The sequence below is a fragment of the Ornithodoros turicata genome, unplaced genomic scaffold, assembly GCF_037126465.1.
Source record: "Ornithodoros turicata isolate Travis unplaced genomic scaffold, ASM3712646v1 Chromosome31, whole genome shotgun sequence".
Lineage (NCBI taxonomy): Eukaryota > Metazoa > Arthropoda > Arachnida > Ixodida > Argasidae > Ornithodoros > Ornithodoros turicata.
Window position 1 is genome coordinate 1641603 of NW_026999355.1, and position 22863 is coordinate 1664465.

General features: G+C 47.0%; 1 long non-coding RNA gene across 1 annotated transcript; it reads right to left on the reverse strand.

The window, feature by feature from the left end:
• Nucleotides 1-8163: 8163 nt before the first annotated feature.
• Nucleotides 8164-9777, reverse strand: LOC135373768 (uncharacterized). The gene is made up of 3 exons (XR_010416577.1): nt 8803-9777; nt 8464-8667; nt 8164-8385 (listed from the first exon to the last, which is right to left on the reverse strand). It is a non-coding gene; the product is annotated as an uncharacterized LOC135373768 (long non-coding RNA).
• Between the last annotated feature and the right edge of the window lie 13086 nt (nt 9778-22863).

A 22863-nucleotide genomic window follows, 5' to 3' on the forward strand; every position in this document is an offset into this window, starting at 1 on the left:
TACGCGCGCCGGTGGCGACAATATTTTGGAGGCGGTGCGTTTCGCTTTAGAGCCGGCGGCTGTACCAACTGCCACCTGCCCAGTGTTGCAAATTTAGCGGATTTCCCGCCAGATCTGGCGGATTCGGCTTGCATCTAGCGGGAAAATTATCTGTTTAGCGGCTAGCGAACTTTCTGGCGGTGTCCTGCCTGACTTCAGCGGATCCTAGCGGATTCAGACTTTCGCTACATTTTCGTTGAAAAGCCCGAAAAATCAATTTATCCTCTAGAATATGCTACTTATCGAACCGAAACCAGTCACCAGAAATTTGGTTATCGGACGGCAGTTCGCGCAAGGACCTCGCTTTCGATTTGTTCTCTTTCTTTCACTTTTAAGAACCTTTTTTATGAAACAAGGGAAAGGATGCAGGCTAGCTGGTACAGATCCATGAAGAACACCAAGAGACACGGACGCAGAAGACGACACACCGTGTCCGTGTCTCTCGTTCTTCTTCATGAATCTCTTCTATCTTTTTGGAGAACACACACACCACCAATACCCCGGTCAGACGACAACATTTAAGGCCTGATATTAAAGACCTTCTAGTAGAGTTAGAGCCGTAATCTCGTGCTATACTCGCGCGGCAGAAGTGATTTTGCTCTGTCCTTAAGGTGCGAAATTAAGGCCTAACTACTAAATGACCTTAATATAAGGTCTTAAATGTTGCTGTCACAAAGCACAGCATTGTTTACAAGGGGAAATGACGACATATAGCCTGCGAGGGAGGGGAATTTTGCGCCAGAACACGAATTAAAGTTTGTATGCACAACGAAATCTTGCTGCCTCTTGTAGCAGCCCACAAAGTCGGCCGAGTGCCGTTCCCAATGCGAGGTGGAGTTCCCATGGGTTCGTTTCTCTGTTTCACCAGCGTCTATGGCAGTGTGCCCTGAAATGTCAAAAATGGGTTACAATAAAAAAAATTGCAAAGAATGGCTTCGGGACCCTTGCATTGCTATTGCATGGCTACGGCGCAGTACGGCGGCAGATGGGGCAGAAACGATGGAGTGCCGGTTCTGCGGCTGTGTGCGAGGTACTCAGACTTGAAGGCACCAGAGACAGCGCAAAGAACAGAAAGGCACTGGGACGTTTCACGTCCCGTCAACAGAGACGTCGCATCGCCCCGAGGAAAGTCGATCCAGCGCATGAGGGTGAAGGTAGAGGACAGCGCTTTTTATTTCTGAACACAGTTCAGTGTTGACCGCCGATCATCCTGTGCTGTGGCAAAGGAATATAAGATGCATTGGTCCAAATGTTCAGCTATCATGAAGAACGTGCTTTTTCCGCACTTCAAGAAGGATCTTCATCGCACCTTGAGATAGCTGAACTTGATAAACAACAAGTTGCGCAATAAAATATAGTGAGACACGGTCGAAGCCATCCTGGCAATCCGTTCAGGCTTGAGACGGCACGGGAAGAGCTGCTTCGAGTACGCCCTCTCTCCCGAAGTTGCCAGGAACGTCGGAAAGAAGAAATGAACGAGAATGCAAAACAATCTCCTGAACACCATAAATATAGGTGCAATCTACATAAATCTAAACATGTTCTAGCACTTTTCAGCGTTTAGCGGATTCTGGCGGAATCGGTTGGCTACCTTGACGGATCGTTTGTCTAAAATGTTGGCAACACTGCTGCCAGTCTCGCTGGTCTCGCCAGGCCTCCATAGCTCCCCACATTCGCGGCAGTAGAAAAATAAAACACGTCATAGTCACGTGGAGTTACATCGTCAGGCATCATGACGGATGCCCATTGGCCCAAGGACGTTGCGCGCTCCAAGATTGGTTGACAAATTTTCGAAATATCTGACAGCTCACTTTTCGCGGGCAGTCTGGGCAGGCGGCCAGGCGGGCAGCTCCAAGCAAGGTCGCTGCGCCTCCGCGGCTCGCCGATGTCGGTTGACCACAACGACCAAAGAGGAAGTGTATTCGCGGGTTTGTTCGTGAGTTATAGTGACTCTGGCCATGTACTGATCTCCGATAAAGTATCAACCTACGGACATTCTAGCCGGTTTGGAACTGGAATGCTTGGTGAGCTGACGCCTGAGGAACACTTTCGAGCGCTGTCGCATTTTCAAATACAGTGACTAAGAAGAGAGTGTTCGTAACGACAAAAGTATCTCCCGTGACCAGCCGCCGGCTCTAAAGCGAAACGCACCGCCTCCAAAATATTGTCGCCACCGGCGCGCGTACGCGGAAGATCTCTGATTGGCTGCGCAATATATGTATAAATATTTGGATGCTCATTGATCTAAAAAACTGGCGTCAGTTTCCTTCGCGCTGATTGGGCGAGAGTCATTTGACTGAGGAGCGAGCATCCGAACGCGCGAACCGCTCAAGGGAAGCAGTCGAACGGAGGAGAAGCAAGCCATTGACTTTGGCTGACCTCACTTAAGAGGACATATCACATACGTCTCAACTCAAAAATGAACTTTTTTCTGCGATAGATGGCGCCACAAGTCGGAGGAGTGAGGAGGGCCCTCACTCCTCCGACTTTGTAAGAAGTCCATCGCGTCTCTGATTGGAGGACACGACAAGCCCACGTGACAGGCGGAGACCTATGAGCTGGGTTGTGTTTCCTTTATTTTTAGATTTTCTCCTTTCCCCGATTTGCTTTTGCGCGGTGGATTTCGTTGTCTCGCGTTTGCTGTTTACGTTTTACTGGCATTTCTCGAACATGCCGTGTGACTGTCGCGTACCGCCGTTACCACCTCGCTTTCTCGTGGATGAAGATTGCTCTGATCGGTAGCAGCGGGCTAAAGCTTTTCACCCGATACGCAGAGACTGTCCGTGGAGGTGTCTATTCGTGATATAGTAATCGTAGTTTTCAGTTTTCGTGGTGTCACAGGATCACGTGTCCCTGAGAGTATCGGGGGACTCCAGTTGAGCTGAATAGCGATTTTTGTCAGAGGCAGCAGTATCCAGAAAGGACGCGGGGTTGTCGACGGTCATATGACACTGCAACATCCCGTTGCAAAACATCCCTGCTTTTCTTGCCAGTGACACTTACGCTGTTGAACCATGACGTTCGTTGCTGTCGATTGGTGTCGTGAAAGCGCTCCCATTATTTCATAGTAGAACTCAAGGCCGGTGCGCTCGCACAGGACTGCTAGCAAATTTCGATAGGGTTTCGCACTCCCCTTTAGAGCATTGCGCGGGCCTTGTCGGGCCGGGCTTTACGTTTTTCGCACGTGCCCGTGCCAGGTTCGGATTCGACAACACATGGTGCGGCATGTACGTCAACAGACTTCATGAGACTCGACAGCTGAATGTTTGTGTCGGGTCTCGGTTCTTCTTCTACATAGGGGTTAGGAGATGTCAGCCAGATGGCTACGGCTTGCTACTCAAAATTCCACACACATGCACTCACACACGTTGGGGCCCACAGGCGTGGTGGGCGCGTTTGAACAGCAGAAGGAGCGTCCTTCAACAAAGCCAGAGAGGAGCAACCGCGTACACACGACACCGCTCTCTCCGTGAAGCAGAGTGAGACGCTGATCAAGAGGAAAGCCGAAGTGCGGAGTTTTCAGGCGTAGTGCAGGCAGGGTTCTGCACGACACGCTCTATCCTGCGGTGCGGATCCCGGTTTGGAGTTTCCCGCGGGTAGCGGGTCGGTTGCGGGTGATATTATTGACACCCGCGCGGGTAGCGAGACTGTTGCGGGCAGCGTTTTTGGCACAAGCACTGCTGGCGGGTCGGCCACGAACAAGCAACGGCTACAGCAACAACAACGAAGAGAAAAGATCATACCAAATAATAAGTAAACAAAGGCGCCGCAGCCCCTGCTGGTCGGGTCCGGTTGGGTGTGGATTTCATTTTCTGGTAGAGCGCGGGTGGCGGGTCTTGTCAGAGGATTTAGGGGTCGGGTATGGATTTCACCCTCAAATAATGGGTTGCACGTCATACGGTCCAAGTGCCCATTTCGTCGAACTACCAAGTGTCCGTCTGGCTTACGCGAACATTTGGGAAAACAAAATGCGTGATAGCGCTTTTCTATAGAAACGGCTGTCTTGTCCCCCGTCCCGAGTTTCTTCAGCTATCAAACAAACCAAACAGTGCACGTATGCACAGGTCATGCGCATTTTGGCACTGTAGTTGCCTCTTGAGAAGGGGTAGAGCACTGCATGGGCCGGATTTTTAGGCCCGTGCCCTGCCCATACACCAATATTTCTATACTGAGGCCCTATCCAAACCCACCTCTGCTCTAAGTGTTCCCCAGGCTCGCAGCGGGCCCGATGGCCAGTCCCATTTGTCCATTCCAATTTTCTTTCTGTGTTCTCGGGAAGGATAGCTCCATAACATACCCGAAAATCGTGCCAAAATTTTGGCGGCGATTTTGAGTAAATGGCCGCCGGATTTGGCCAATTTCGTGATACAGTGTGCGTGCAGACGGCAGGTATCGATTTGTTACTTCCTTCACTGTATTGTTGTTACTTTTTTATGGGGTTTAATGCTAGCCGGGCCTTCCTCAACCACGATAAAAATTTCATAATTCCAAGATAAAGCAACCTGTCTTCCAGTCTGTTCAGGCTGACGTGTTGAATTGTTTGTCTGAATATTCGACATTTCGGACGCGACTGTTTATCATAGTGTAGTTTGCATCAATTGCGGACTATCCGATTCAAAAATAAAAGAAAGTGTTTATTTCCGCGGCAATCGAACTATGATTTCATTTTCACCGTCAGAGATCGCAGGCGAATTTCCATCCTTTCCGCGGTGCATATACAGTTCATAAAAGGAAGCTTTTGACCGCTCGATAAATAATTTGTTGTTTTTAGTGTTTAAACATATGATCGTCCCACTACAGCGAAGGATTCTTAGGAATACATGCAGAATGCTCATGACAAATAAATCCGGGTTTGGGTAGCGTGCCGCGAAATCTTGTGGCAAACGTCCCCACCCTCACGGTCATCCCACTATATTTGGTTTTGCTGGTCCATAAGGCCCTAAACCAATGTGCAAAACACCACAAACGCATTTGATTTTATTTATATTTTTGCATGCGATGGGTTTGTTGTGTGGGCCCCGTCACATAACATCCGCGTCTGCACGAGCGGGCTGCCAAAGGCTTGGTGGTCGCGTCGACCTCAGCGAGCAGACGACCAGACAGCTGTGGAGAGGAGGACTACGCAACGGCGCCAACTGCGTCTCGCGCACGCCACAGACGCACGCATGGTTCTCCCTTGCAGCTTCTTCGGAGATCAACTGACTTTGCAGTTCGCCGCACAACGCATTGTGATCCCAGAGAAACGTAAACGATGAAAGGCGCGTTGGTTGGCAGTAGCCAGCTGAAGTTTATGACGCGCGACAGGCTGTTCGTAGACTCTGACGTGGAAATCGTCACTTTTAGCTATCCCGGAGCTACAGCGGCCCGTCTGAGAGAAAAAATCCATCGACTGCACCTAGCAGTAGACTGGATCGTCATGTATATCGGTGGCAACGATATCCAGGATGGGAAGAGTGCCGCAGCTGTTTTGCGGGAAGTCTCAGTAAGTACAGATTGCAACGATTTCAATCTCTGTGCTGCTAAAACCCATTTCCTCTGACACGCCAGGGAAGATTCATTTCCATGAATGGTCTTCTTTCACAGGATACCGTTGAGGTGGCGAAAGGCTACGCGGAGCATATATTCCTGTATAAGCTGATGCCACAGACAAGGCGGCCTGAACTTTCTGGCACAATTCAGGGATATAACGCGATGCTGCGCACGATTCCAGCTGTCCGTGCCGGTGACGCTACGGTGTTGAGCATTGACGTGAGTAGTCGCTTCTCGAACGCTAACTCTGGAACTTCCTGGTGGTCATGGCAGGTATTTTATAATGCTCGTTAATTTTGGAAAAACAGTGCGACAAAAAGTAACTGGGGCTACCTTTGTGGTGCTTGAATTACAAACAGTTGATGGTCTTGATGCGGTACCTGTTTGTAATTCAAGTATCACAAAGCTAGTTTCCAGTTGCTTTTTATCGCGCAATTTTTCCGAAAATAAAATGCGTACTAAGTACTGGCACATGCCTACCAGGAATTCCGGTTTATTTGTATTGCTGTCTTTGTGAAGTGCTGTTTGCAAAAACATTCCGTATATATGTTCAAATATCTTTTCCAGCACAAGGTCTTTACCAGGAACAAGGAGGTGAAAGAGGGGATGCTTTCACGGGATGGCTATCACATTTCGACGGGACGGGGGTTATCGTGCCTAGCAGGCATCCTCCGCACAGCCCTCGTGAAACGCTACGGACCATGGCTGAAAGCACCGGGTCCGCGTCGTGGCATCGTACTCAAGCCAATGGAGTCGTGTGAAGAGTGTCGTGCTAAGGGACACCCCACGAGTGCATGCAGGCCTGTGCGCTCACCGTGGTGAACGCTCACCATTTTAGCCGCCATGTCATGACGACACAGAACGATGTTACCACTGTTACCTGCTGTATTATAACAACCACGTCATCTGATCCCCAAACCTATGCTCACTTCTGTCAGCAGCAGCAACGTAGTCAAAGCTTTTTCTAACCTGTTCCTCCTGCCATCGCATACTTTGTCCCATGATTAGTGTACAAATGGCCCACATCATACACAAGACCTGCCCGATAAAATTTTGTAAACAACTATCATCATTCCGATGGAAATTTTGTAATGGCTTCATGCCGTCTGCCAGCTTCCGGCTGGGCTGTCTGCTCGTTACCCTAGGCACCCTGAGACCAGTAGTTTCCTTAGAAGTTGGTCCAGGGCACATATGCCCCCCTCCCCGTGATATTTCCTGGAGCAGAAACTCTAAACACAGCGAGGTGGTGCATGATAATGCGTGTGAAATTTGAAATTGAAAGACTACTGCATTGCTTGCCACTATGAGTGCGAGTCACTGATGCCCACTGTAGCCTGAATGAGATGGCTGGGTATTTTCCTACGGGTGCAACTCGTGCAATATATTTTGGTTAATAAAATATATTATGCTTCATAGCAAGCTTTTCAAGAGAAAAAATGTATTTCTCCTCAAATTCGTATTGTGGTCCGTACAGATGTGTTTGCAGTGTTCCCCCGGTCTCAAGTTTTTCTTCAGATGAAATCTGGTCAAGGTGACCAATAGCCATTGTTAGTAACCACTGGTTCACAGATTACTGCAAGCAGAAAATCCTAGACAGCCAGCACCTTCCCAAGCTGTTTCGTCGATTCCTTTAGCAACAATATCCTGATACTTACTGTACGTGCTACCAGCCATGCCGGGTATAGGCCTGTTGCGCTCAAGTTTGCCCGGCGACGCGAGCGCCAATCGGGACCCAAGCGGGAGCGGGAGCAGTGACTGGCCCGCACAGCCAGGCAGCCAAGCATGTATCGTGGTTAAATATGCCGCCTTTCAGATCGCCAGCGCACGGCAAACCACAACACAAGTCGGGCACACAGTATTGTTGTGTCGTTGGCTACCATAACAGATTCCAAAACGTCAAAAATAAGGTTTTATCGCTTCCTCGGAAACCCTTGGGAGACAGAAAGGCGGAAAGCGTTAATTGCGTGTACCGTAAAAACGCCGCGAAGTTTCCGCTCTGCATTCCACCTGGAGATAATGTAGAGTTATACCCAAACAACTTGCGGTAGAAATTTACTTGGATATATTATTATTATTATATTATTGGATTCTTATTATTATTATATCACAAAGTTTGCCAAACAGTTAGTACTTTATATGCAAATTAGAGGGAAATATGAAAGGCTTACTGTGGGCATCGACTCCCGCCGGTTCTTCTTCTTACTGCTATGTTCGAGGGTCTTTGTGCAGTGTGATGTTTACTTAAATAAAAGCAATGACCTTACTTACTTACGTTCTTCAAGAGACCCGCTATGAAGCTACCCCGTGGCATTTTTGTTGGAATGCTATAATGGAACACCGTGCGTGTCCCTCTCATGACCTTTCGGAGATCAAATAGATTCTCCGTTTGCTCTCCCGTTACCACATTGTCGAAAATGCCGTTCAGAACCTCTTTACAGTCCCACTGTAAGGCTCCCCTCTGTTCAGACTCAAGGACCTCAGCGAGTGGACAAACTATGTCTGGGTACGCGTGAATGATATCACCAGGCGGTTTTCTTTTTGCAGCGGGAGACATTTGGTTGATATACCTACATTACACAAACAAGGAGAAATATATCAGATGCAAGCTGTTTATTACCAAGAGCAATAAAGCATTGTTTTGAGGCAACATACTAGGTACACGGTACAATACTGGTTGATGAAACATATAAAATGCTGAAGAATAACAGAATAGCCAACGATCAACGATGCAGCAGGGTACAGCAGCAGCGTTCAGTAGAGAAAGATCATTGGCAAATGATCAACGATGCAGCAGAGATGACTGTAGCCTCATCAGCTCTAAAAATACAATATGAAAGGTCTGCATCCGAGCTCCTGCCTAAAGGAAAGCACATTGTCCACATTATACATACGTACTCGGAAATAAATCGGCGATACCCTTTGTCATGTCACGCCTGCGGCTTTGAGCTTGGCTTGCCCCTCTTTTGTTGTTGCCCGTACATGTGGCGTCTTCTTCCTTGTTCAGGTAGCAGCAGACTGCTGCCGCGTGCTTACATTTTCCCGCAATTCCCGCTTTACAGGTACACGACGCAACATAAACTGCCACGAGCACTTGGACACCTGTGATGGAGAGGTACCGAAATTGAGTTAAATCAGCTTTCAGTGCGGGTAAAATGTGCATTCAATGTTTTTCTGATCAGGTATATCATTTTGATGTACAGTTAACAAATATTACGTACGATCACGCCGACTCACCTCGAACCGGACGCTATAAACCACGCTGTCCTTCACTTCTTCCGAAATGCATTAACGACGATTTCGTTACCGTCCGATGCTTGGTCGACGCCGAAAACATTGACTAGTAACTTGCCCAATCGTCAATGACCTCCAGCTTTTCAAACCCACGCAAGATGCGATACATTGCTTGCTTGCGCCAGAGCGAAACCCGCGAAACCGAAACACTCTTGTGCGGACCATTGTTTCGATTTGCTTCCACATGCGGCGCTGTCGTCCGCTGATCGCAACGCCGCCTGGCCGAGAGCTACAGGCCCATGTCCAGAGCACCTAGGAGCTCGCGAAGGCCTGAGAAACCAGAACCTATAGACACGATACCGTTCACTGCTGAGGAATTGACGTCCATGCGTTGTTGAACAAGTTGATCAACTGGTGCCTCTGTTGTGACTACATCTTTCCTCAGACACATCCTGCACTTCAAACTGAAAGAGCTACACAGACCTCGCCGATGTTCTGATACAATTTCCATGTCAGCCAGGCCGCAACCAAACGGACTATGTACCGACAAACTTTGCAAAGACGAGAAGAAGTGATCACTCTCCACTATACGCCGACCATTCACACTGCTTGTGCGCTGACTCTGTGTCTGGTGAACATTGCCAGTATCGAAAGATGAAGATCGACTGGGTGTAACAGCGGCAGTGATTGGAACGGGACTTGCTCTGGAACCGGCAAGCTCGTCACAACCTGAACTGCAGGGGACTACATTATCTACCTCAGCTGAATCAGCAAATGACGAATTTGAAGGACGAATTTCGCTTGTGCTCGAAGCGAAACAAGCATTCCGACCGGCATCAGTTACAGTTTGAGGAACAACACTACCACCAAAGGTTGAGCCTACAAGGGTATCTGCGCGATGTGGAGTCGTCGAAGTGCAACGATCACTGGGAACAGCACGGCTGGAGCATCCTGCATTACCAAAATCTCTCAAATCCGCAGGCTCCGTCACATGCCTGCCTCTACCACGTAAATTCGCAAAGTCCTTCTTCTTACGTTTCCGTTGTCCGTAGACGTGACTTCGAGCCATAATGGGTAAATACTATGAACACGCAGAAAACACACAAGGACAGAGAGCAAATGAACAGGACAAGAAAGTGAAAAAAACGCGTAACTTAGCCACGAATTGGTCACTTCAGGACGAACCGCCGAAACCACGGACGCCGATCAGCTGCTGCGCAATACGCGGATGGTTACGAGCGGACTACGTTCGGGCGCTGCGAGCGGACGGCGCCACCTTCCGGAATCAGTGGTAAACGCCTTGGATGCATGCCTGTACTCACTTTTAATTCTTTTTCGGAAAAACAGAATGCTAAAAACACACAAAAAACGCGTCATTTGAATCCTGAAACATGTCCCCGGTTAACCTCAGAAGCGGATTGTTTTTATTTGCTTTCATTTATTTATTTGGATTTTTTGAAGCTGTAGCGACAAAATTCATTTCTTTTTCTTTTTTAAAAAAAAATTACAACGCTAGAGCGATATTTCAGTTCCCAGAGTTAAGATGTCTTGACGTCACCTTTCCGATGAAAGTTTCCGCATTCCGATCTGTCTCGTAGTTCAGCCACAAAACCTATGCAAAGTTCACATAGAAAACAGAGGGGTTCCCACCTTCAGGGGTCCGTAAAAAAAAATTACAACGCTAGAGCGATATTTCAGTTCCCAGAGTTAAGAGATCTTGACGTCACCTTTCCAATGAAGGTTTCCGCAATACGATCTGTCTCGTAGTTCAGCCACAAAACCTATGCAAAGTTCACATAGAAAACAGGGGGTGGTATGTCCTCTTAACCCATAAGAAGAAGAAGAAGAAGAAAAACGACAGAGGAGGCATCGCGTCTGTCCGGCCACGCGTGTTCTCTCGGACTGCAACCGTTGTGCACGCAGACGCTAGGGGGTAGTTTGAGGGTTTTGAATGCTTTAGATTTAGATTGTGGTGAACTGCTAATGTGAGAATGGCACATCCACCACATCATCACAACAGCGGGAAGACGAACATGACATGGAATCCCTGCACCTCCAAAGGACGCAGAAATCGTCAGAGAGATGTAAGTCTGCACTCTTTCCGACGTACTGCAAGTGAACGGTAAGACAAGTTTGATTACTTTTTTGTGACTGAAGGAAGTAATGCAGGTTTATCACGTTAAGTGTATTATGTACAACATTTACGAGTCACTCGGTACGTTAGCGGCGTTTCATTGTGCAGTGCATTGCCGTAACTTGTACATTTCTGATATGCCGTTAATCAAATTATGTGTGGTTATGCTAGTTGCCCCTCATGCGCGTCGCAGCCGTTCATTCACTGTGATCTACGAACATTCGCGACAAGTGCCTCGGTGTTCAAATACGAAATCAAGATCGATTGCCTATCATAGCAGTGATTTTTGTGCAGAGTTACGATCGTCAATATATATATATATATTTTTTTTTGTTTGTTTTAGTTCTCCCGCAGCCATCGGCAACAACGACGCACATAGCTCAGCATTGGCTTTTGAACTGCCCTTCGAAGTCGAAGCACCTAAAGCTCCAGTGCAGCCTGTAACAAGACGTAAAAAGATATGTACTGTAGCTTTTTCGAGGCAGTTCCCGAGGACAAATAAAGTTGATTTGTCATACACCATCGCTTTTTGATTGTCTGCTTTGGGACAGAATGATAGTTGCTCTACAGCAAGACAGCAAGCGCCGAAGGCAAACGGACGAGGCTGGGGGGCAGGAGGGACGAGAGGAGAGACGACAAACCCGAGGAGAGAAGGAGAAGGAGGTTGAGAAAGGAGGTCGGTCTTCGCATGCGCACTGAGCCCCAGCTTTTTTCCCGCGCTGGCTAGCGGAGACGCTGTGAGTGGCTCCTGGGGATTACGTGGTTTGGGCGCCCGCCATTTTCCCTGGACCATTGCGTAAACGGCAGCTTACGGCGGATGCCGTGACTGTGTGACCTTCGGTGCATCGCCAGTATGAGAAGAAGATGCTCATCTGTGAAACGCACGCACTCGTGAACTTCGCTCGCCTCCAGAAGTATGTTGTGTGTGTGCTTTGCAAGTTTGAACTTGGTTTGGTTGCAGTCTATTCAACGAACGAAACGTCCTGTACGCACGGTGAATATATGAGTCAAACACTTGAGTCTATACGTTGCATCAATAAATATATATTTAGCCTATCAAAAATGTCTTAGTTATTTTGGAATAACGGGTGCCAGGTATGAAAACCAGTAGAAGTCAATGGTAGCCAGGGCCGGCCGAAAGGCGAGCCAAACGGAGAGGTTGCTGATTGGCTGGCTGCTAGGCATCACGACGCATTTTCATTGGTTGTATGTCCAGTGTTGCCTGAATTATCTCAAACTATGGGCTCTATGGGGAGCTGTGGGCGCCTAGTCTCGCCCTCTCCCTCTCGCCGAGCCGCCGTGGCGTCTCCACATTGCATCAGCCTCTGCAATTACCTTTTCTTCTTTTTTTCGTTGTTTTTCTTCTAGTTATTTAGTTTAATTTTTGTTGTTGTTGAGATGTATTTTTGACATTTCTCTGGTACTTAATATGTTATGATATTCATGCACCTTCAGATGAGAATATGTGCACGAATTGGAGTTACAGGGATTATATATTTGATCGCAGACGCGCGCACCTGGATAAACAGCAATAAAAAGAGGTCACGCATGTGCTAAAATAGATCAGAGTAATAGATCAAACAAAACCAGAAGGATATATGGTGTGGACAAGATGAAATCTCAAAGGGGGAAGCTGGGAAGCTGCCCAACTTGGAGTCTCAAGTGACCATTCTGAGAACAAAATGGTACCTGTGAGGCTCCAGTTGGAACTTCTGGAACCATCTGAGACCAGAGTGGTACCATTGATGTCAGCAAAGTGGAACCAGCCACCCCAATTGGGAATCCAGCTGGGACCATCCACATTCAACTGGAACCATCCGGGACCATCAAACATCCAACTGGAACCAGTTCAGATTCAACTGGAACCATTCTGGAACCAATCCAGATTTTCGCCTGGGCCTCTTTGCAAAGAAGGCTGAGGCTGGCTACGTTTTGATGCGCGCCAATCATGTTTCGCTGGACAGCCGTTAGGATACGACACGAGTGTGAAAAAGGTCCATTCTAACTGCAGGCCACTCATTTGTCACTCATTTCTACCCAACTACTTATTGGTTCATACTTCTAGCTAGAGAGCCAGCGTTAGAAGGCTAATCCGCTGCTGAACAATACAAAACACTAATAAAACAGCTTACATCAACATGTTTGGTGCCGCTGCCCGAAGTCAGCCTCCTTCCAGTTGTTTGCACTGCTCATAGCCACAGTTGCTTCGTAGTGCTGATGAGAAATTTAAAGAACATATTAGGTCACTGCTTTGGAGGAGGGGCTCGTGCTTCCGTAGAATGGCTTTGATGTTTCGAAGTGCGTTGGAATATCTTGTGACGAAGCTTATTTGGCACGCGTCAGGATCTTCTCGGTGTTCCAGAGCCTCGTTTCGATCAAGTGTGTGAGTGCCTTGCGACGAAATTCGGTTAGGAGGGAGTCTGGATAGTCCCTTCGGGCAAGTGTGCTGCAGAGTTCGTCAAGCTTCTCGGCATAATCTGTGTCGTCTGAACAAATTCTGCACAGTCATACACTCCGCCCATTAGGAATTCCAACCTTACAGTGACGAGGTTGGTGGCTTTTGAAGTTAAGGTATTGTTGTCTATCAGTTGGCTTTTTGTACAGGGTTGTGGTGAGGTTGCCGTTGTCTAATGGTATTGTGGTGTCGAGAAAGTTGATTGAGTGAGTTGAGTGTTGTGATCTAATGCTATGCGCGGTGTTCAGTAGATCTACAAATTTTTCAAATTCATGTTCCCCGTGTTCCCATGTTATAAGTATATCATCAATGTATCGAAGGTACATTGTGGGTTTTAATGCGAGGGCGCTAAGAAGTTTGTTCTCTAGGAACCCCATGAAGATATTTGCGTACGTGAGTGCAACTGGTGTGTCCATGCTTGTACCGTGTACTTGTAGGTAGTATTCCCCATTGAAGTCGAAGTAGTTTAGTTTAAGGACCAAGTCCATTAGAGCGAGGATGGTTTCCGTATCTTTTCTGGTGTTTGTTGTAGAAAGGGTATTGGCAGGGGGCTGTGATTCCGTCGTTGTGTAGGATATTAGTATAAGGTGATGTCACATCTAGCGTGGCGAGTATTGTGTCCCTACCAAACGTACGCGTGTTGTTTATATCTGATTATTCTGAGGAGGTGTGGTGTGTCTTGTGGTATTTCTACCCGTCCACATTAAAATGCTTGAGGTGCTTAATCAATACTATTTGGGTGCTATCAGACAGAGTTCGAACAACACTTACGACATACTGACTGAATGGGTGGACAAAAGGATGCATCAGAACAGGATTGGATTTGTGTCGGCGGTGGAATTGAGAGCCCAATGTAATTCTTACCAGGCGGAGCAGGCTGAGGAGATGGTGCTTTGTGCCAGGGATGAGCACAGTGGTTTATCCAGAATCCCAAGCATGGAGGGGTGTTGAAAAAAGTTTGGGGGGAGCGGTGTCATTATTATAATCATTACTGACATGTGTCTACAGCTGAAATTGCAAGGGCACCCCCTGTAGGGGGTACTTACACCTAGTATCTTGGGTATTTAAAGCATGTAGTAGTTACTATGTGAAAGGCTTTGTGTATCCTGTTCACCGCGCAGACTGGTATAACGAGTCTCTTGTTTTTTTTTTTTTCAAGTTTGTGCAACACCCATCTCACGAACTGTTGGTATGTAGTGTATCTATTTCCTGTATGAGACACGCAAGCTTTGAACAAAGCTACAGCTAGTAGGACGTCGAGTATTAATTCAGCTGCACTCTTTCTGAATAAGTGACGAACAATAACGAAAAGTTCAGAATAATTATTCTGTATTGAAACCAACCAGCATGATTGTGCATGAGACACGCTTCTTACTTGTGAATATGAGCGCTAGGTTCGTGCTGCCCTCGAAGTTCTAAATATGCTACTTTAAGAGCAGCTTCTTGCAACATAAGCACTCGACTTCTTTCGGCATTATTATGCATGTACCACACTCCGGCCCCTTTACATGGCGCCGTCAAACACGATATTCACACAAACTGTTCATGTGCTCCATCGTGATGGATGCTGATATAACAGTCTGTCGTTGGAACTTCCTCTTCATGCTGAAGTCGATTCGCGGCTCAACATTTCAAAAGCAAGGCCTCGAAACACTGCTACACGTAGTAAGTCCCTCTCAGCTGCTAAAAGGTAGCTGAAAAGCTGACTTGTTGACTCCGCTGTGCTCCCACGTCCATATTGAAAAAGCACCCAGCAATACGGAAGTTGCGGAAACCACCCGAACTTCCGATGTGGACTTTCCACCAATAAACGTCACGGGCGTTTTACGTCATACACATGGGAAAACCGCTGCATAATAGCTAGAGTTTTGCGCTGATCGCACGAGTTGATGGCAGAAATCGAAACCGCTTTTCGGCTCCTTGTTTGGAATAGTTCGCGGCTCCGCAGAGACGAAACGTTTCAGTTGTAACTTGGAGGCACCATGTAGGTTCGTTATCCATACAAACAAAGACATTGACCAGGTTCTGGTCAGAGACCCTTTAAAGGAACTGCAAAGTGAATTTCAACCCAGGGTAAACTTCAATTTTATGAAAGCCTAGGAACAGTACATCCCAGTTACATGCAGGAAGTTTCGGTATGTTGCCCACAAACAGTTTACCAAGTGATTCTTAGGACCATTAAGAAAGCACTTCAGAAAAGTCCTCAAAGCATATGCTGTACATGTCAGAAGGGAAAACTTTCCTTCTGAAGCATACAAAGGTTTTTGTGTTTTGACGTGTTATTCAGTAGGTGCTGTCGGACCATGTGTATGTTTATTCGCTTTCACTGAGGTGAAGCTCTCACGTTTCTTTCTGGTGCATGTGGGCAGCATTGAATGCCAGTAGTATAATTAGAAGTTCTATAGCCAAGAGTTTTCTCTAATCCAATTCCAATCCAATTCTAATCCAATTATAATCCAATTCTAAGCCAAAATCCAGTTCTAAGCCAACACAAGCCAATTCCAAAGCCATTAGCTCCGCCATTTGGCCGCCATTAGCTCCGCCCACTTCACGCTGATTGGCCCTTGCTAAGCCTACTGATTGGTTGACTCTGCCCTGTTATGCTAATTACTTGGCTCCTTCACACTGATTGGAGCACGCCGATCGCTGAGCTCCACCCCTAATTAACCGGCTCCGCTGATTGGTCCTACTGATCACTCTCCCAGACTTTCTAAGCCCTCTGATTGGCCGTCCCCAATCTAAGCCTATCGATTGGCCCTCGTTCTAAGCCCACTGACTAAGTCCGCTAAACATAGCCTTCGTTAGCGCCCGCCCGCTCGGCAGTGACCTCGCTGTGGCTTTATCTCAGATGTCCAAACATACCTCGTGGCGCAACTGGCTCCACCAACTTCATGCTGATTGGTCCATTCTAAGCCTGCTGACTTCTAAGCCGGTCCGCGCTAAGCCTTCTGATCACTCTCCCAGCGCTCTGATTGGCCGTCCCCAGTCTAAGCCTACCAATTGGCCCTCGCTGGCCCGTTTTAAGTCCACTGGCACCAGATGGCGCAACTCTTTACTGGCTCCACCCACTTCATGCTGATTGGTCCTACTGATCTAGACTTCTAAGCCGAACCACGCTAAGCCTACTGATTGGCCCTTCACACCGAAGCGATGGCTGGCCCCGATTGGTCCACGCTAAGCCTACTGAAGAGTGATTGGCTAGCCTGAATTTGTCGGCACCAGGCAGCCGCTTCAGACAAGACACAACAATTGTTGATTTCAACCTTTATTTGGTACAACAATGTTTGGTCCAGCTGTGGGTTGGTTCAGCTGCATCAGAGAGATCGTTAGTCCCGGTCATCTCTTGAGCTCATTGGTCACTCAGCTCCATCGGTAGATGCCATCTGGCTCATCTAACTGCAAGTGGTTGTGGTCATTGGCCCATCTGACTACAGGCCTCTCATTGGTCACTTATGTCTAGTGCGCCCTACCAGGCTCGAACTGCAATTGGTCACTTCCACTCATCGCTAGACCCGACTGCTATTGGTCACTCCCTCTAATCTCTAGATGAGATAATATTGGTTTAACTGTGGGATATTGGAACTTTTACCATAAGATAGGGGATAGCCGGGGGGGGGGGGTCATACGCTGGTAGGCTCCAACTGCTATCAGCCCATGCCTCCATCCGGCTGCTCACTGGCTCACAATTAAACTTTTTCACATGTTCTGATGGCGCCAAAGAAGGTTCCCTACACATATAATAGATGGCGCCGGTTGTATACCCTCTTTGCAAAGAAAGTTGAGGCTGGCGATGGACATCCGCGACGCGAGTGTTGATAATGTCCATTCTAACTGCATTGGTCACTCCTTTCTATCCAACTGCTTATTGGTTCATACTTCTAGCATGAGAGCCAGCATTAGAAGCCAAATCTGCTGCTGGACATTACAAAACATGAATAAAACAGTTTACATCAATATGTTCGGTGCCGCCATCTGAAGTCAGCCTCCTTCATGCTATTCATGCTCCTCATAGCCACGGTTGCCTCGCGGTGCTAACGGTAAATTTAAAAAAAATGGTCAGGGTACGATGAACACCATTTTAAAACACACTCTACCCATCTCTCCATAGAACACGAGTAAAGTGGGCTTAAACATGTTGTATGCATGCGTAGGGTGGAAGCCCACCTCTGGGAATAAGCTTTCGTTTTTGTGATAGTGTGCATTTGTACTTCAACATCAAAATTTAGTTCAGTGTTTATCAAGCAGAATGGAGAGGAAAAAACATAAATAATGCTATAGAGTGAAGCGCGTTCATTCTTAAAAGCTGAAGAACGGATTTTGTCGCACATAGTGTGCTTCAACAACAACAACAACAACAAAAAAAAAGAAAACGTTTCAATGTTCAATAAGCAGAGCGCAAAAAAAACTCATCGTGATGCCAAGCAGTGAAACCCACTAGCTCCGCACGCGTTCGTACTAAAAAGCTGAGCAGGAAGACCCACATGATCGAGAAACATGGATAGTTTATGCTGTGCAGAGAAGCTCGTTTTAGAGAAAAACGATTTCAATGTCGATTGAGCAGATCATCAAGAAACCCTGTAGAGCTGCACCAGCAAGGAAGCTTAGGATCATTTTTTTAGACGGTATGCGTTGCACTTCAACACAAGAAACTAATTAAATGTTTATAAAGCAGAATGGCGAAGCATAGTAATGCTATGCGGTGAAGCTCAAGATTGTTTCTCTCACTGACGCTCCAATGCTTATTAAACAAAGTGATCGAGTAGACTCACAGTAGTTGGTGCTATGCAGTGAAACTCCACACGTACTCAATATTAAAAAGAAGACTCAACCCAAGCTGAGTAGCAAGAAACACAATTTCAGATTGCCTTCAGAGCTCTCACGGAGGCATTCTGTGCAAACGTATCCAGCGTATATTTCACGCGACACACCTAGCACGCGTTCCTTCAAAACAGTACGCAAGAGCACTATTAGACAGTAAGAAGCATCACTAGAAAAATAAGTTAAGGGTGATCACACAGATTCAAAATGATCATCACATTATAAGCAAGTTCATCTCTGAATAAATGTGTTCACCTTAAGAGAGAGTTACAAATAGGACAGGTTTTACGCCACATAGATTCACCGTGCGACACGAGCACCATACAGCACGCAATATCTGAAACGCGTGGACAGCTCACGCGATTTTAGCCTGCCCATACCGGTGTATATTGCAATTTTTCACCTGAGCACATAGATTCACGAGCACCACGCAGCAATATCTGAAATACGAATTTTCGACGGCGCGCGGACAGCTCACGCGACTTTAGCCTGCCTATGTCCGCGTATATTGCGGTTTTAGACAGTGTGCGTTCAACATAGAAATTAACTAAATAAAGGAGAATGATTGAGCACAGTGATATGCTATGTGATAAGGCTCTCACTGACGCTGAGTATGAAGCAACACAATTTCATATTGCTCTCCCAGAACATTATGTGTAAACATAGCCAGCGCACGCAACCCACCTCGTGTTGCAGATACGCATCCGGTGTTGCAGCTAGCGGTAATATCACAGCACCGTTCCTTTCGTCGAAGTATCAGAGACACGTCTGTACTCGATCTCGTGATAACCAGGAAGTGCGTGAAGAGCGAGCTTCTCGCGCCTCCTGGTCCTAACTTTATTTTGCTCATGTAAACATGTGGCAAAGAAGAAAATACACAGAATAAATGTTATAAACAGAAGACATATCAACGCGCAAAATAATATTTCAACCCCCCCCCTCGCGTTGAATGTCGTAAAGTCACCAACAGACAGTTAAAAGTTAAAAGATCAAACCACATCCCTTTGAACACAGCAAGTTCTTCTGTTTTGGTACCGCCTTGGTGAGCCCATCTGCAATCATGTCTCCCGTCGGCAGCTACTGGATCACGAAATTTCGGTTTTCGACTTGTTCTCTGATATAGAGGTATTTTAAACCGATATGCTTTGATCGTTGATGCTGTATGGGATTTTCCATCATCTTGATTGCTGACTGGTTATCGCACATCAGCAGAATTCCTCTGCCGCCGTATTCCTCGAAATTAGGTTCTTTCAAGAAAGTCTGCAACCAGGTACCTTCCTTCATGGCTTCTGTTAGCGCGCCTTCCTTCATGGCTTCTGTTGGCTTCTGTTAGCGCTTCTGTCAAGCAACCGTTGGTTGCTTGTCTCCATTCTCTATTGCCAGTCGACTGGTGGCTACCATGAACATGTCGTCAACGTAGACCCCTAGGATAACCGTCTCGGCTCCTCTCGTATGAATAAAAACGCACCTGTCGCTTTCTAGAGGCTTGTACCCTTGTTCTTGAAGTATAGCATCCAGGGTCTTGTACCATGTCCATCCAGATTACTTTAACCCGTAAAAAGACTTATTCAGCCTACATACTTGATTACCGTCCTCGCAAAATCCTGTAGTTGCTCCATGTAGACGACTTCTTCTAATACTCCATGTAGGTAAGCGGTTTCACGTCTAGCTGACGCATCACCATGTCTTCCTCGTTTACAAATCTGCACCACTATACGCGTCATTTACCGCGACGTGTCCCACGCCTCACCACAACGCACAGTACTAGATGCCAGAACTTGTTTGAGCAAGCCGAAACAAGCTATGGTATTGCAGCATGCACGCGCCGTGATGTGTTGTGCGGTTTCTACTTTCCATAATGCTCTGACTTGTTTGATCGCGCAGGACGTTTGGGATATGATATAAAATTGCTTTAAGAAAGCGTGGTATCCTCTCCACAAATTATACTCGCTTAGTCGATGAATAAGCAAGATCTTAGTGTTTTTGTAACCTTCCTATATATATGCAGCTAGAACTATGTAATCTCACTGTTCAGTGGTTCAGTGTATTACTTGTTACCGTGTATGCCACTCCTTCTATGACATTTTTAATGTCAGAGGTATTCTGAACAAATAAATACATGCTAGAGTCTTATCTATATAGCTTCCTTATTCATCACACCGCACGGCATTTTTTTCTCTTAAAACAGGAAATACATTTATTTTACTCATGCTTACATACGGGACACGCAGACGTTCGCTGTCTCGTTGGGACGTGTCATTTCGCGTGAGTAAAGATGATTTCGGGCGATTCATCCATGAGTCTCTTCTCCAGTTTCAGATCCGGTAATTCACGCATTTCTTGCTACTCTTCATCTGTGAATCGCTTAAAACGACTGGGTGGGTACCTTCACGCGTTTATCGTTTTCCATCAGGAGTTCCGCGTACACGGCGTCCCCGTGCACGGCGTCCAGCTTGCGTAAATCCAACACGTCCAGCTTTTCATTCTTCGGAACAATGCTGATGTTCTGAATGTCCCCATCACCGGGTTTATCCGGCTTTTCGAAAACAGATGACATGACCTCTCAATTTCTACGCAAATGAGAAAATGCGAAATTCTGAAAATAAGAAAAACTGTTACCTCCTCATCTTGAAGACAATATAGTGAGACGTACCTTCCTCGTCGTGCGCTTGACCCACAGTCGACCGTCGGACGGAACTCAAATGTGCCCTTGGAGGGTGGAGCGATTTTGTTTACACAATCACGCAGGAACGGCCCGATGCGCGCGCGCGCCCGTTAGCTGCGAAGGACATTTGGAACTTCTTGGAAACCAAACTGCATAAACGAACCCTTCGTTTTTGGTTAGAGAAAGCTTATTTCGGCAATGAGCAGGTGGTCCGCTTTGACGTGGGCTCATAGGGATATTTTTTTCTTTGCATAGCGTTGTGTGATCGCTGTTTACTTTCGGTATACGTCTTAATACGCGCGGCCTCGAGGACTCGGAAAACATGATTTACGGGGTGACCCAGTTGCTCGGAGAAAGCCTATTTACACCACCTTGAAACATTTTGTTCCCGCTAGGGTCCGCCGCAGAGTTCAAGTAGGTAAACTCAGTTTGGCCATGATTGGTGGAAGTGCGTTTTGATATAAAACAGATGGTTCGAACACAGGCTCATCTTCAAGGTGACCCAATTTCTCGGACTTGCAACCGTGGGGAAACAAGCGAGCATTGATATAAAACAGATGGCCCCAACACGGACCGAGAGGGGTATATTATATGTGCCTGTGTTCCGACTATCTAGTTTCTGTGCGGCTGGCACGGTAAGTTGTCGACATGCGGGTGTGAACCTGGAAGGTGCGCGACATTTTGGTGTGTCAGCGCATGTTGTGAGGGGTGCGCGGGCAGTCTAAAATCGTGTGAGCTGTCCACGCGCCCGAAATTAGTGCCCTGCTGTGCCGCGTCGTGCGACAAGAATCTACGTGCGTCATACCGATGTGATGAGGTGAGCCCATTTTCTTGATGAGATGAACTTGTTCATAATGCGAGGAGCATTGCATCATCCTAATATTTCTAATATTGGTGCTTCCAGTAGAGAAGGAACGCGGAGGTGCGACTGCGCGGGATGTTCTGTGAAGGCAATCTGGAATTGTGTTTCTTCATACTCAGCTTGGGTTGAGTACGTGCCAAGCTTCACTGCATAGCACCAACCAATTTCGGTTTAATAAGCGTTGGAGCCTCACCACATAGCATCACTATGCTTTGACATTCCGCTTGATTTAATTAATTGCTTATGTTGAAGTGCACATATCTAAAACTGCAATATACGCCGACATGGGCAGGCTAAAGTCGCGTGAGCTGTCCGCGCGGCCAAAATTCGTGCTCTGCTGTACCGCGAGTTTATGAATCCATGTGCCCGTCTGTGATGCTCTTCAGGTGAGCCCTTTTTTCTTTCTTTTTTTTTGATGAGATGAACTTGTTCATAATGCGACGTCGTGTGATCATCCTAAATTTATGTTTCTAATGGTGCTTCCAGTTGTGCTCTGTTTCGAAGGAACACGTGCGAGGTGGGTTGCGTGCGCTGGCTATGTTTGCACATAATGTTCTGGGAGAGCAATGTGAAATTATGTTGCTTCATACTCAGCGTCTGTGAGAGCCTTATCACATAGCATCACTGTGCTCTATCATTCTGCTTTATTTAGTTAATTTCTATGTTGAACGCACACTGTCTAAAACCACAATATACGCGGACATAGGCAGGCTAAAGTCGCGTGAGCTGTCCGCGCGCCGTCGGAAATTCGTATTTCAGATATTGCTGCATGGTGCTAGTAGTATAGAAAGAAGTCCTATAGCCAAGAGTTTTCTCTAATCCAATTCCAATCCAATTCCAATCCAATTCTAAGCCATAATCCAGTTATAATCCAACACAATCCAGTTCTAAGCCAACACAAGCCAAATCCAAAGCCATCTGATTGGCCGCCATTAGCTCCGCCCACTTCACGTTGATTGGCCCATGCTAAGCCTACTGATCTGATTGGCCGCCATTAGCTCCGCCCACTTCACGTTGATTGGCCCATGCTAAGCCTACTGATCTTTGATTGGCTGCCAGTAGCTCCGCTCCTTTATGCTAATTAGTTGGCTTGGCTCCGCCCAGTTCACACTAAATGGCCCGTGCTATGC